Source organism: Sturnus vulgaris, chromosome 14 (assembly GCF_052056855.1).
Source record: "Sturnus vulgaris isolate bStuVul1 chromosome 14, bStuVul1.hap1, whole genome shotgun sequence".
Classification (NCBI taxonomy): Eukaryota; Metazoa; Chordata; class Aves; order Passeriformes; family Sturnidae; genus Sturnus; species Sturnus vulgaris.
In genome coordinates, this window is record NC_142256.1 from 9,353,689 (window position 1) to 9,366,827 (window position 13,139).

At 38.7% G+C, this 13,139-nt stretch overlaps 1 protein-coding gene across 2 annotated transcripts in view; it reads right to left on the minus strand.

The window, feature by feature from the left end:
- The window catches only part of LOC106860426 (connector enhancer of kinase suppressor of ras 2-like), a 169,734-nt gene that overhangs the window by 95,655 nt on the left and 60,940 nt on the right, over positions 1–13,139 (minus strand). The window lies entirely within an intron of this gene.

Consider the following 13,139-nt stretch of genomic DNA (forward strand, 5'->3'; position numbering starts at 1 on the left):
CACAGCTTTTTCTGTAGGTGATACTTTGAGACTGTTACAATTTTCACTGAATATAAAAGAGAAATAAAAGGGCAGAGCAGGAGATCTGACAGAGCAGGTGAAAGGAAACAACACTGACTGAAATTCAAGCACCTTACATGGAATTCACCACATCCAAGGCATTTCAAACACCACAACCTAAATATTGAGCTGCAGTCCCGTTTCTATATTTCACACAAGAGCTTTCAGAATGCTCTAAAATAATGGGGATTTTAAAGCTCCATCCCCAGGCACTTCTTCCCCAGTTCAGCCTGGTTTTCAACCCATTCTCACATCACCCATAAATTGATTTATTGTGGGTGTGCAGCACCTCAGCAGCTCCCTGGGGATGCTCTGGTCCCTCCCTGGTCCCCAGGGTCTGCAGGTGACACAGACACCCCTGACACCACCTGGGAAAGATGCCCAGGGGAGCTCTGGGATTCTCCTCTGGGATCCTGCACCTCCCTGCTGTGTCAGGGCTCTGCCATGAGAATCCGAGATTTTGGAATAGCATGGAGCCAGTTAGTTTTTATAAACCCAGGCAAACACAGCCTGTCTGATTCTAAAAGCAAAAATCACAATTAATCATGCACTCTGATTTCAGCATAAATAATTCTGACACATACAACTATCAAAATATATTTTTTTCTGTTAAATTTCCTTTCTGGAAGGAGGTATTTAAAGGTTAAGAGCCTTTGAAACAGTGGAAACTGGATTCTGAAAACCTTATCTCTAAAAGCAATTTGATTTCACTAAAATTTTGTGGTGATATTTTTATGGTACAATTTCAAACTGAATGTGTTGAAATAGCATAAAGTCCAAGTGGGTGAGGCAGTGCATTTCCACCAGGTGTGTCTGCTTTTCCTCTTGAAAAAGAATTTACAGGCTGGTCATCCTTTGTCTGAAAAGCAATTTGAAAAAGGCCAAATACATTTTTCATTAGGAATCCTCTGAATCAGTGCACAAGTTCAGGTCTAGAGAATGGAACCTAAAAATTAAAATTTCCTGCATGGTAAAAAAGGGACAATTATTATAATCAGATGCAAGTTATGACACCACGTGATAAAAAGTTAAATTAAAGAAACCATGAGTTTTGTTAAGGAGAAGGTATTGGATGTAGTTCACAGAGTTTATACACTGACATATTCAATAATTTATGTCTTTTATATGTATATAAAAAATCCTAGCACTGTTGTTTTGAAAACTATAAATGTATTAGGAAAATAATTCCCATTCATGCTCGGGGAATGCAGCTCCAGTAAAATATGGCCCAAATTTGGTTCAGCTTTTTTTTTTAAAAGCTTTTCTCCTTCTAAATCAATACATTAGCATAATAATAGTTAATAAATATATAATAAAGCCAATCCTTCTGCCTCTCTTTAACAACATTTGCCCATCATTTCAGTTAAACTGCAGGATCATAGCACAGTTTATGTGCACAGAACGTGACATTTCATCAAAATAAAAGTATGGAGTTCATTAATAATTATGGTAATACTATGCAAATATGCAACATCATAATACAAATTAGAGTCTATTATTTGAAACACCTCGATGCTTTTTTATGTGCAGCTTTCCTCCCCCTTGTTCTCCCTTCCATTATAATTATCCCACCTTGCTGGAGCAAATTGTGTCACAATTCTTTGTCTCCTGAGTCTATAATTTGGAACTTGTCATGGTGCTTCTCAGCACTCCATACACCTTCCTATTATCTTGTTAATAGATAAATTAAGTAGATCTGGAAATAAGATTAAACATTTTAACCTATGTAAAAAATTAAGACCTGCATTATATTTTTTTTTTTTATCTTCAGAAGAAGCTTTAGCATTTGCATTGCAATTGAGATTTATATCTATATCTATCTATATCTCTATATCTATCTATATATCTATGTATCATGTATATATCTATATATCATCTATATATCTATATATGCATATATATCCCTGTATGTACATATATAAATGTTATCAAGGATACTTAAAGTGCTCTGGAAATTTTTTATATTTTTAACAAAAGTGATCTTTATTTCAGATAAGAATTAGAACTTGACAGTTTTTCCTTAAAAATTCGACTCAAAAAGTTTGCAAGGCCAACCATTGAAACAGGTATTTTTCCAGAATAGGGTTTTTAAATAAATTGCTAACTTTATGCTATTAACTTTATTTTTAAGACTTCAGAGTCAGGTGATTGGGCTCCTGGTGAGAGCACAGCAGCAGATGAGGTCAGAGATGGAGATGCAGATTTATTGTTCAAGGATCTCAGGTTATGTAAGGCTTACCCCACTCTAGGCCAGCCTAAAGCTGCACTGGCCTGATTAAGATGAGCAGGAATTAACAGATCCCTGATCTCCTGCCTAAACATTTTATAAAGAGCTTTCACCTGGCAGCTCTTGCCACAGATCTCTGAGCAAACTGCACAAAACCTCCTTGGTTTGTTTAATCCTAACGAAGCACTGTGATTCCCATCGTGGAATAAACAAAACTGCCCCTCATTTGAGCTGGAACAGAAGGAACATCTGCCTGGTTTGGGTATGGAGAGCTGCACAGGGATCCATGGAGAGAGGAGCCACTGCTGGGGACAAGTGCCCAAACCACAACAAGGGGTGAGGAAATCAAACTCACTGCACACAGAATGGGATTGGAAAATGTCCCGCAGAATTAAACCAGTCTGATCCACTGACACAGATATTTGTGTGATGGCTGTGCACATGAAAATGGATTTTAAAGTTCTCTTCACTGTCCTACATTGTCCCACAGTGAGATCCAGCACATTGTGGCACATTGTTTTTGGATAAATTCTGTAAAAAAGTGGGATCTGCTATTCACTTATGTAGACTCCTCCCTGACATAATGGCATGAAGTATAAAGAAAATTCATATATTTTTAATGTTCATGCCACTCTGAGTCTGCTCACCATCTCATAATTACATTTTCCCCCATGAATATTTTGGCTGTTTTCCTTTTTCCCTCCCCCTTGAAGAAATTTTAATTAACATCTGAAACCTCTTTATATTTTTCATGGTTTTAGATTACTCATTCAGCAAGTCCTTGAATTTTATTCTGTTTGTAAATAATCTAAACACCTAAATATCATCCCAGCTTTTTGACTATTTAGTGCCCATTCTCACCAAAGTTTTAGGAAAGGAAAATTTTAGAAGAAGAGAGGAGAGCTCATATCTCATTTCAGTTGTAAAGTATAATAAATGATTATTTACATACCTGAACCACCAATAGTTATTTCTGCAGAGATGATGAACCATCAGATTCAGAAACAGGAGAGATTGATCCAAACCTGTGATTTAATTTCTGTGGGAGAACACATTTCCTGCTTTTCCTGTACCTCAGCAGCATCCCTTGGATCTGTTCCTGACTGAGCTCCCACTCTGCTTCTAATTCACATTTTCTGCTCAGCTCTGACTTAACCAAGAGTATAGATTTAAAATCCCTGGAAGCAAATCTGCATTTTTTTAAAAAATTGTTTTTAAGCAAAGCATTTAATACTTTTTTTTGTTGGTTTTTTTTTTCCTTTTTTTTTTTTTGGTTTGGTTTTTTTTTGTTTTGTTTGTTTGGTTTTTGGTGGTTTTGTTGTTTTGGTTTTTTGTTGTTGTTGTTGTTGGGTTTTTTTGTTTTTTTTTTTCTTTTTTTTTTAGCAAAACCTTCATATCCCAGCAGCATGAAATAACAAAACCTTCTCATGACCATAACAAGCTCCTCAGAGCCCTGCTGACAGAGTGGTGGGTGCACTGCAGCATCCTTGGCCTGTGCCAAGCTGACATCTGGCCACATTTAACATCTCCAAAGTCAACTCCCAGGAAAATACCATTGAAATACCAGGAAATCAAGCTGTGGCAGCATTTCCTTCCTGATGGGCACAAAAGAGACTCGGGAGGGTGGAGGGGGTTCGAGTGTTTTGTGGCTTCCTTCCACGTGCCAAGGATTGTTGTTTCCAGTATTTTATTTCAGCATTAAGGATGGACTGATCTGCATATGGCTCCAATTACAAAACATATGCAAGCCAGGCAGCCAGGGTGGCCTGACCTCTCCCATATGTGTAGGAAAACAAGCTCTGAGCAATCTGCTGCCTGGGGATGCTGTGATAAACAAACAGGAGCAGAGCATGGCAGGAGAGATTCCCTACAAAACCGTGCTGGACCATGATCTGCTCATTTCTGAAGATGATTAACAGTTCCTGCCTGCATGAGTCATTTGCACCCTGCTACTGTTGATATGTCCTGTCTCAGAAATGCCTAAATCACACCCAAATTCTTCTTTGCACTCCCAGTTACCAATCCAGGACCTGCACTGGCAAGGATAAAGCATCTCAAGGTTTGCTGTTCATTTCAGTGCTCTTTATTCACCTTGGTCTGCAGTATCTAAGGGAGCTCTACGTGTCTAATGCACTGTTTAATAACCACAAACCTTCATTATTCATTACTAAAACCTTGTGATCAATTAAACTTTGCTATTTATTTCATAACAGCTTTGTGTAAGAACCAACCACCCAATCCTGGGAAGCCTCATTTTGTCATTTTTTTAAAGTATCTCTTAACAAGAATTATAAGGCAGAAATGTAAGATCACAGAGAAAAAGAGATTCAGTCCATAACACAAAATTAGAATTTGAATCAATGGTGAATTATGCAAAGCTTAGGGAATAAATGATAAGGTGGTATTGGAAACATTGCATCAACACCGACCATTTCTCTTGGGTCAGATATTTAACTCAGATCCCTGCAGAAGTAGTTCCATGTAAAAACCACAGCAAAATTCTGGAGAAATGTTCCACCTATTCATAACAATTCAGAGCAGCATATAGAAATTAAATTAGTAACAAGATTCGTTTGAATGGGCATTAATGAGAGTCTGAAAAAAGTTCATTTATCTATTTGGATTGTGAATTTGCTGAAGGCTGCTCAAACAACTCAGTCAACAACAGTGACATGAATATGCATGTGCATGCTTGGATATTTGCATGCAGATGAATTTATCCCTGACAATAACTGATCACAGATAATTACTCAGGAATTCAGGCAGCTCATAGACACTGATAATGTAAAGCAGTGGTGTGAAAAATATCTTACTGGGAATTCATGAAAGAAATCGCCCCTTGCAAATTAGAAAAGAGATTTTTTTTTTTGGTGGGGAAATGTCCTTTTTTTGAACTTTCACTGAGCTACTCCCTGTATCTCCTTGGCACAGAGATTCTCCATGGTACAGTGCTTGCTACCATGCATTGCATGGGACAGATTTCAAGTCAGATTGATTTGAAAGTGAAAAAGAACTGTTGCTTTCTGCAAGGGAAAGAAGATTTTGCAAATGAAACACACAATTAATAAAGGCAACATAGACCTTTCCAGTGGGAAAGAAGAGGAAGTCTTAGGAAAAAAAAAAAAGCTAATTTTAAATGTTGTTTATACCTAAATATTTGAAATACCATTTAAAAAATTGTGCAATTATTTTTCATTAAAATACTAAAAATTACCAGTGTATATTTCATGTAGATTGTTAGAAAGAACAATTTCTTTGTTGGTTAAAACTTCCAGCACCCGAATAAAACAAGAAAATATCTGTATATCACCAAGTTCTTGGGTTATCTTAAAGAAATATAAATTTTGTGTCAGTGTAATAACACTTTTTCCATTTATAGGGGAGAAGTTTATCTCTTCCTGCACTAGTGTGTATTATTCTTCCTTTTTGTTCTAAAAATAGACTCCCCTATCCTCTATAATCTAATATTCCCCTCCTATTTAACATAATTACCCAGGACTGAATCAATGTTCCATTAGCTGGATGCAGTCACAGGCTGTCCCTCAGTGCCTGGAGCATCCCAAGGATTCAGGCACACATTTTCATCCACGCTGCTTTAGAGTCCTCTGGAAGGAGTGACAGACATTTCGGGGAGCAGTGGTACTGCAAAGGGTTAATTTTCCATGGTCTGCACCCTCTGCATTCCCAACCCCTTCCTCCAAGTGGAAGTGCAGGACAGTGGCAGTGTCCCAGGACACCTGCACAGCTCTGGGGCCAGGGACAGCCCCTCTGGCAGAGAATTTCCTGCCGGAATGTCACTGTGGGACCCCCTCAGCACTGGCAGCAATCCTCGTGGATTCCCATTTCCATTGGGTTCGGCTGGGATTGGACAAAACTCCCGGAATTTAGAGGTGCTGTGGGGATGGATGGGCAGCACAGCCCCGGGAAACCCCACCTGCCTTGGGAATGAATCCCTTTGGGATGATTGTCCCACCCAGATAAAGATGGGAATTCACACAGCTTTGGTAAAAGACCTTTCATAAAGCAGCCAAGTCAAGATCATCAGCCTCAGCTCTTGATGGATTTAAATTCTGTGGTCAGATATTTCATGCAGCAGTGTACAATCAAGTGTTGCTACAATGCAATAAACCCAAACCCTCAGTGCTCCAAGCCACGATTTTAGAAAACCAATATTTACCTTTCATATGCCCCTCTTGAAGTCTTATTTCTGTGTTTGCAATAAAAATCAGAGTGAAAGAGAACTGGGCAGCCAGAATTTAGAATTTTGAATTACTCAGCTTAACTCCTCCACGAAAGATTGGTGTTTTAGAGGCATTTTTATGAAACCAAACTTTGCAACATCTGGATTTTTATGCTTTACTTGGAAAATTTTTTGTAAGATTTGCATGTATTTGATTAAAAGAAATGTAGAAATCCAGCAACACATTTTATCATGAGTAAGAGATGACACAGGATGAAAATATTACAAGCATCCTTCTTTCTAATTGCTTTAGTGTAGAAAGAAAATGATGGAAAAGAAAATGTGAATGCTCTGCTGCACAATTTGTTCATGTGTCACTGCAAGGCTGTTCCATACTCTTCACATTGAGATTCTAGAAAAGCAATAATTCATATAAATTAATTGGATATGTCAATCCTAATTGTTGCACAACGGCTGGGTGAGCATCCTTAGGAGACCACAGGGGATTCTCCAGACAAATCCAGTATCCAAATCTTGGCTGCTCTGAGGCTGGGGACACAGGGAGAGCTTACACAGAGCAACTGAGGTTAAAATTAAGGTTAAAACATTGAAGTTGGCATTCCTGCTTTCTGCTCTCCACAGGTATTGGCAGACTGGATTATTGTGCAGGAAAGGATTCCTGTGAATCCCAGAGACATCAAAGCAAAAGGAGCAATAAACATTCCCCTAAACACTGCACCATGCCATGCTGGGGCAGCTGGTGGCAACAGAAACACCATGAAATGGAGCAGGGGGTTGCTGTAAAGGTTTTTATTTTATTTTATCCCTGTGCAGAGAAAATGTCCATTTCTTTATCCCCAGCAGTTACTGGGATCACTACCATGACCTTTGGAGAAACCTGGCACCCAGAAGGGCTGAAATTACAAACACAGTCCCTGACTTCCAGCTCCAAACCTCAAGAGAAATCACAATTATTTCAGAAATGAGTGTTCTATTAATTCTAAACCAGGGATAGAAGGATATACAGAATATACAAGATATACAGAAATGATAATATAATGCTATTATATTATCCCAGCTCTAGCTGAAGTGAATTTCAGCCCTAATGCCCTGCCCTACAGTGTTGGGCACATGTTGTTTTTAACCCCAGCTCATTACCCACCTATTCATTTGCATAAATTCCTGACCTAATAAGTAGCAATGCCATTTAATTGCAATTATGATGGGGGGCTGTTCTCTGCCAGGGAGTGACAGGAACTCATGGGATGAAAAAGAGTGAAATGTTCAGGATCAGAATAGCACTGAGCTTACCCAGACATAGAACCAACATGAAATACAGTAATGGATTATTATAAACGGATTCTTTTATAGATTTCTAAATGGAAATAAGTACATTTATTTCTCAGAAGCATGCAGGAGCTCCTGCAGGAGCCTATTCACCAGCCATGGATTAGGATCCTCATTCTCACTGGTACTTAAACAGATGCATTTTCAGAAGAAAATTACAAGCTTTGGAACAGGTTTAACACGTTGAATAGAACGTGTTTCTCCCTATTTTGTGAAAAAGAATTATTGTGTGACAAGAGGAAATCTCTCAACTATATCAAAAGACAGGAAAAACAGAAGTCTCTTTCCTCTCATTTGCCTGTTAACACTGCCTTGCTCCAGAGGCAAATGATGTGCATAAATTCAAGGAATTAGCAGCAGTCAACACAGCAAATTTGTATTTTTCCTGGTTTTTTTAAACATAAACAAAACCATAAGTAGGAAGAATAGAGAAATAGCCTGAAGTAATTTATCTGAAGCTTGATAACTCAATGTTATTTTTTGTGGGCAAGAATTAGATGTGGTCTCCTGGATTTCAGCTGCCCTGCATTCCCCTTTGGACTGTGTGCAGGAGCTGAAATTTGAACAAAATGCAGCCACCTTCCTTTCTCATATTTCCACTTCATGCACCTTGCACTATGGCAAGGGATGAAATTCTCACTGGAACACCTGAACCATTTCCAGCCTGTGCCTGGCTGCAGGATGTGCACATCCCATAGCCAGAGGGACCAGAAGTTGTGTGGCCATGGCTGCTCTCCAGCAGTGACAAATTCAGAGAGGATAAAGTTCTCAACAGAGTCCAAGCCTAAGTTTGTAATGTATTTAACACACAAACACAAATCCAAGAGTCACTTTTGTCCTAAATTCCTTTTGTAGCAACCCTGTGCTTGGGTACCCCTGAAAATTTTGCTTTCTGCACTTTTATAGCAGCACTGCTGCAGTACCCAAAATATTCCTGCAGTGTGTTACTGTGGAACAACTGGTGTGGAATCAGTGCTCCTTGAGGACAACACTGAAAAGACATCAAGAAAAATCCCCCTTTACTTTGTTCTTTGCTTAGATCAACTCCCAGAGCTGCCTTAACCGTGGTGATTTTCAAAAGGATTTCATTTTGGTGGTTCCCAAACTTTTCCAGCACACCTTGGCAAAACCATGAATTTTTTTACCTCTCCCCACTAAGACAAAAGAATCATGCACACATCTGTAAAATCCAGCACTTTAGGCTACTCTAAATTGCTTGTACAAACTTAATTATCTCCCTTCAATGTCCTCATCCTAAGAGAAATCTGAAAACGTCAAAATCGTCAACAGACTTTAAAAAAAAAAAATCCTTACAATCTCAATCAATCCTTAAAATCAATTCTTTTTCCAAGTTGCATGATTTGAAAGGCTAAGAAAGAACGAAGCTGCTAATTAGACTAATCAAAAGATGATACACATGTTCTAATATGTGCAATAATTAACCCACTCAATTCAATAGTATTAATTCAATGTTTTGGCACAGAATAATAAATAGTACTGGACTGCCAAAAGCTGAACTTCTTTTCCAGTTGAAATTCATAAAGCTCTCTGGATGTAGACATGTTTGTGGAGACAAAAATAATGTATGTGCCAGGTTCCTCATTGCTCTCAGGAGATGGAATATCTCTTCATCTCTCACCAGGAGGAATGGCATTCCAGTCCAAAGAAAGAACATTTATTTCCATCTATTTAAGCATCAATATATATAAAATGAAGATTTTCGTCCAGAATAATTACCTTTGAATAGCCCCTGAAATATGGGTTGAAGTTTTGACACAGAGAATGACTTGTTAAAAGTGAAACTTGTTTACAAATCAGGTAAAGTAAGAAAAATATACTTCCTAATATACTTGCAAAATTGACAAATCAAAAAGTGTATTAGCAGAATAAAAAATTAAAAGGATCTCAAGAGAGATCATTGTAGGTGTGGCCATTAAAATAATATTAATTTAGGAAAAACTTGAATAATTTTAATTCAGAAGAACAATGTTATCAATAGATACAGAGGCAGCTATAAAAGACTTCCCCTACCCGTGGTGTGTTTTAAAATAAATCACTGCAAACTGCTTTCCACCTGACCAACAAATTCCCATTGCTCTTGTGAATTTCTTAGGGAGATGCCAAATAAAGAAATATGTTAGAAAAGTGATAGGGGAAAAGAAAGAATTTGTTTGCTAGCTGCGACCCATATGTTATTTTTAAAAAATACCCAACAAAATATAAAAATAAATTGAATTCCTGCAGTTGTAAGCATGTTGACCACGAGTGACTTTTTTTTGTGCCTTCTGGTGGAAAACCCTGCCTGGATTGTGGCTTTGCAGAAACTGCAGACAAAGTTTCTGATCTTTATTTCTCCTTGAAATTTCTCCACAGCACAAGGTTTTATTTCACAAGTGGAATGGCTGTGAATTAACAGTAATTTTAATTACTCGAGATACAATCTCTATTGGAGCATTATTTTCCTTTCCCATTCATTTTTCATCCTTTCATTATCAATCTTTCTTCCCACTAGACTGTTTATATTTTAATTCATGCAGGCTTTAACAATATACTGACTGCAATACTGTCTAAATAAATTAAATTTACTTGCAGATTTGAACAGCAACCCACATTGACCTCAAAAATATTCCTTTTTCTTGCTTCCAGTATATTTCACTCTCTATCAAAAAGTTCTTTTCCCCAGACCTTGCTACTTCTGCAGATTCAGCCTCTCTGCAACAAGTCCTCCAATAAAGATCCCAATTAATATCTCAACTTTAATAAAGTTACAGTCCAAATCCAAGTGGCCCACAATTTTTAGTCCCTAAATGTCATTTAGGTCACTTCAAATAAATAATTGCAGAGCAGTTTCTGAAGCAAGAAAGGACTTTGATGTTCCAGATTGGATTTTTTCCCCACAGCCATCATTCCCAATTTTCTTCATAATTAAAGCACAACTCAAAAACGTCTCTGCAGAATGGTCAAAGAACCGAAGCTGAAAGCAAAGCTCACCTGTGACTTTGCATTTCACAGCACATGAATTCACCCCTCAGCAAGCCCAAGATAGTGCCTGCACTTTCTTTCCCACAGAGAAAGTTCCTCTCACCTTTTGCACTCTGATTTTATCCTTGCATAAAGGAGATTATTTAACTTTCAGGTTAAATAATCCTTCTATAATAATAAAACACTTCTGTATCACCATATTGCATAGGAATATTGTATACTCTTATTATTCCCTTTTCACATTTCTTGTATTTTTTTTCTTCCAAGTCATCTTCCAGTGTGGAATCTTTTCTAGCCAGTATTCTCATATGAATTTCTTATCTGAATTCAGCTTGCTTTCAAAAGAAAAGTGGATGTAAAAATCATGTCAAGGGCTGATGCTTAACAGAGCAAACCCTCCCTGCCTTTAATAATTTGCATTTGGAATCTGGCTAATGGGTGGTTTGGGAATGAGAATAAAAACCAGGAGTTTCCTCCTTTAGTTTTAGTTTCTTCTTGCACTTAGAACCTTTTTCACAGGTCAGTATTTGGTTCTGGGGGGGTTCTCCAGTGCTTGCACCCCTGGAACAGCAGCCAAGGCATCATCCTTGGTGTAACCCAAACCCCACCAAAACCCCAATACCCATCCCACAAAGGCACATTCCAGAGTGTCCCAAGGGCTGGAGCTCAGCCAGACAAATTTCCCTGCGTTTCCTGGAGCAGAGAGCAGCTCTGCCCAGTGGGAATTCCTGACCTCTCCTGAGCTTTCCTGGGAGATTTCTTTTGGGAGCTGCTCCTGTTCCCAGCACTGCCCAAGAACCCTGCAGGGATGGGCTGCAGCTCCTGCTGATGCTGCCTGGGGGAAATGGGTCATGGAGCTGGGGCACTGCCCACTGCCAACCACAAATCAATCCAGAAATCCATGCTTGGAGGAAAAAAAACAAAACAATTCTCATTGACATGGCCCAGCCAGGGCAAAAGCAGGGCAGGGACATGAACAGAGTTATCCCAAATCCATCTGGGACTGGGAGCACCCCAGGATGAGCAGAGGGACAGAGCAAACTGCTGATGGTGCCTCCCCTCCCCAGGAGGGATTTTAAGACCAGACTGTTGGAATTGGTGCTGCCCTGCTCTTTTTTTTTTTTCCCCTAAAAAATGTTGAAAATAAAATTCAAGTTTTTATATTTATGACTCTACAAACAGAGCTTGTGCTGTGCACTCTGTCCATCCTTCCAACACACAGAGAGTGCATTAAAGTATTGATTCCTGACTGCCTGGAACTCTGTTTTACCTGCTAATAAACTGTACTAAATTTGCTTGTAATGCAATTCAGGGAATCAGGGGCAAAATTATGTGTTCTTTAAGCCATTCTGATTTCAATAATTTCCTATATGTTAACTCCTGTTTAGTGGCATAAATAAAATATCAGTGAGCAATTCCAAGTCACAATTTTTTCTGGTCACTTGGCCAGCAATCAGATATTAGTGCAACAATCTATTAATTTTTCAAGAGTTAGCACAGAATAAGAATACAATTGTGATATTTTGGAAATGTATTTCAGCTCATAAAGGCAGCACCAACTCTCCTCTCACTCAATTATTGCCGTTATTTAAAATAATTAAAGCAAGATTCTTAATAATGCTTTGCGACTACATGGATCCAAATCCTAACAAATGAGTACAGATTTAAAATAGATATTAGACTGAGCCTGGTAAAACTTTTCTGTGATCCTGCAAGAATTGAAGGAGATGTACAGAGAGCCAAGGAGAAATGTCAGAAGCAGGAGAACACCCCCAGGAGCAGAGCTGCAGGCAGCAGACTCACTCAGCAGAAAAGCACAAGGAACAGGCAGGGAGAGAAACATTTAGAAGCAAGGAAAAAAAAGAAGAAAAAAAAAAAAAGAAAAAAAAAAAAGAGAGAGAGAAAGGTAGAGAAAGGGCTAAAAGGCAGGAGGTAAAATAAATGATACCAGGAGCTGGAAAATCCCCATCCTGCTTCAAAAGGAAAAGTCAGGTCATGAGACAGCTGCACTATTGACCAGCAGCAAGAGGCACATTTTCTGTGCTTAAAAAAGAAACAAAAAAATCACAATACAAGAATCAGCAGGGTCCTCCTTGGGGACACACTTGACTGAAGGGAGATTTTTTCCAGAGGAAATTTCTGGGGGTGGAACTCCAGGGTTGCAGGGAAAAGCTCAGGAGTTTGGGTTCAGGTGTTTCCTAAAGGCTGTTGAGTTCTGCAGCACACACCCACAGCATTTCCCTGCACTGAGTTGTTTCATTTGGAGGGGCAGACATCAAGGCACACTGAGGGTATTTTGTCATTCCAGGTACAGGAAAGATGAAGATTAATAATAACAGGTAC